At 34.0% G+C, this 2,718-nt stretch overlaps 1 long non-coding RNA gene across 1 annotated transcript; it reads right to left on the bottom strand.

The window, feature by feature from the left end:
- Positions 1-600: 600 nt before the first annotated feature.
- LOC132299872 (uncharacterized) lies at positions 601-1,342 on the bottom strand. The gene is made up of 2 exons (XR_009480215.1): positions 1,162-1,342; positions 601-1,050 (listed from the first exon to the last, which is right to left on the bottom strand). It is a non-coding gene; the product is annotated as an uncharacterized LOC132299872 (long non-coding RNA).
- Positions 1,343-2,718: the final 1,376 nt, after the last annotated feature.

The following is a 2,718-nucleotide window of genomic DNA, read 5'->3' as shown; positions in this document are numbered from 1 at the left end:
TCATTTTCCATCAGTATGATGTATCTCCTGAAATGCATCTACTTAGTGGGCATTCTTGCATTTTCCTCCTGCAGATGCTGTTGGTAATTTCATCTACCTTAATACATTTTTATACTTCACTTTCCCTAATACGACAGAAAAAGAATACCATGTTCTTTTAGGCCAACTTTTATAGATGATATTCATTTCACAATTTCAAATTAAAATTTTCCTTTGGATCTAAGAAATGGAAGAGTCAAGTTTAGAGCTTTTTCAAACTTTTTGGTGAGAAACATTTATGTTTGCATTTGATTTGGATTAGATGGCATAAATTAGATTAAAGTTTTGTTTTAAACCCGTATAACAAAAAAATGAATTTTGAAATTGTGTTTAACTTTTGGCCAAATTGCAGTAAACGCTTCTGTATTATCAAAAAGTTACAAAATGTCCACGTACTTAAACTATTTTGACAACAAACATGCCTCAATTAATCAAAAGGTGTAAATTAGCTCTGTAGCCAAAATTCCAACTTTAGCTGCAAATATGAGGTAATTTACAATTTTAGATAAATTGAGGAGGGTTTGTTAAACACACACACACATATATAGATATAGATATAGATAGTAGAAGTAAAAAATTTGCAACTCTTGACCCTATAGGGTAGTGAGAAGAGTACACGAGGGTTAGTACCTGCCCAACGCAGAACTGTCATCAAAGAGGAAAAATTATACGGATGGATTAGACCTTCAACATGCTACTACTGCATCATTTGAATCTTCATAGGGTTTGATAATACCACACTCAATAGCTTCTCTCTTCTTGTAAGTAATTTCTGAATGTTACAATATCAGAAATTACACAAAAGCCATAGCTAGCTATTGAATGTGGTATTCTCAAATACTATGAATGACACTTCCTCCATCATACCATCCTTCTTTTCTTTAAGGCCATGCTGCACATACCAGAAGTATGATAATTCTTGCATCTTTGAATTCTTCAACCACAAACTCTATAAGAGCTTGGCTTAGCCGAGCTTGGACCGGACTCGTCTCAGCTCCATTTCATTCTTAGCTAAATAAAAGAAATCACAGTGTTACTTTCATGAAATCCGATCACCATCTCCGACCAGAAAGAGAAAAAACGAAATACATAACAAGTTTTCAAGATGAAATCAAACCTTACCAGTTTTTAGCAATTCGATCCACATATATATGGTCCATTGCTCCACCTTCAGATCGGTTTAAGAGAGATAGAGAGATGTGTAGCATGTAGAGCGCTGCCGCTGCCGACGGATTATGCGGTGGAGCTGAAGAGGACTTATCACACTGGTGATGAGACGACTTAGACATAGTGTTCATTTTTATGATCTTATCTCGAGTTAAAAGCAAACCAATGGCCAACATGAATTATTAGGATCTAACGGCTGAGATAAAATTTTATTTGGATGATGGGCTAAAGAATTACAACAGGCCTTTATAGTAAAATGACATGAGTTGGATCAAAGTTATATTTATATGAACTTGATAAGTTAATGGGCTTGTTCACTTTATTCTAGGTCGTTTAATAAACGAGCTTGAAAATCGAGCGCGATTACTAAACTGTGGACTGTGGGACTATGAATAACTTTGGTGAGCATTAATTGGAGTGTTCTTGAAAGCCTTCTTGGACAAAGAAACTATGAAGTATATTTCTCTAAAAGCCAACTTTAATCGTTTTTGGGGTCTGACAATGAAGCAATCTTTGTCCTTGAACATAGTTGTATCTAGCTAGGTGTTGAGAAAAGTTATGAGGCATGAAAGGTGAGTAAGAAGAGGAGCACGAGGCTGAATAGAGAGGAAGAGAGAGTCTTGAGTTACAACAGAATTTTTGTTTAGGGAAGAGGTTTGTATGAAATGCAACTGAGTTTTTTCTTGTTTAAATAGAGGTTTTAAAACGCCTTTTTTTATGACATTTCATTGTAACTTCGGGTACTCCAAAGTTATCTTGCCCTACTTCTTTTTTTTTTTTTCTTTTTTTTTTTTTTTTTTTTTTTTGTGAAGTTAGAATTAAATATTGTATTAAGAAGAGGAAAGGTACACTGGCCCAAAGAAAGTTAGCCCAAAGCTAAAAGGACCAAGGAAACCAAGGCCCAAAAGACCAGCAGGCCCAGTTGCCCAAACAAAACATAAGAATGTTGCCCTAGTTTTGTCTCTCTCTCTCTCTCCTCTTATTATTATGATATACAGCTTTTGCAAAGAACCTTCCTAATATATATTTCAAGGCAAGAATGTTAGATTACTATTAAGTAGGCCACGAAAGCATTTTTAAGAATCTATTTAATTTTAAAATTTAAAAATAAATAATATTTTAAAGACCGCTTTCAGTAATTATTAAATTTAATTTATATGAGTCTGGTGTAAAGTTTTGTTTTGAAAAAGATGCGACATTTTTATCATCACCTTATTGAATTAATGGTTCACTAAAGGAAGTCACGTTAAACCACGTAGTCACTCACAGTTTTTATTTTTATTTTTATTTATTATTTTTCAAACATTAATTACACACTAACTTTGTTCTAAATGTTTTGAACCATCTCATTGCTCTCAACCTCCAATCGGAACCTTGGGCCTATATTGGGCTAGGCAAATCAATTGTTGGGTTGGGCTTTGGGCCTTATACTAGGAGTTAGCTGGGCTAACTGCTTTATATTGCCTATTGTTGTAACCCTTCGCCTTTATTTTATATAAAATTTAATTTCAC

This window comes from Cornus florida, unplaced genomic scaffold, assembly GCF_030987335.1.
Source record: "Cornus florida cultivar Cherokee Brave unplaced genomic scaffold, ASM3098733v1 CherokeeBrave_3.0.0_Hap2_Chr03, whole genome shotgun sequence".
In the NCBI taxonomy this organism is placed as follows: Eukaryota; Viridiplantae; Streptophyta; class Magnoliopsida; order Cornales; family Cornaceae; genus Cornus; species Cornus florida.
The sequence above is the reverse complement of the archived record's forward strand: the minus strand, read 5'-3'. Positions and strand labels throughout refer to the sequence as shown.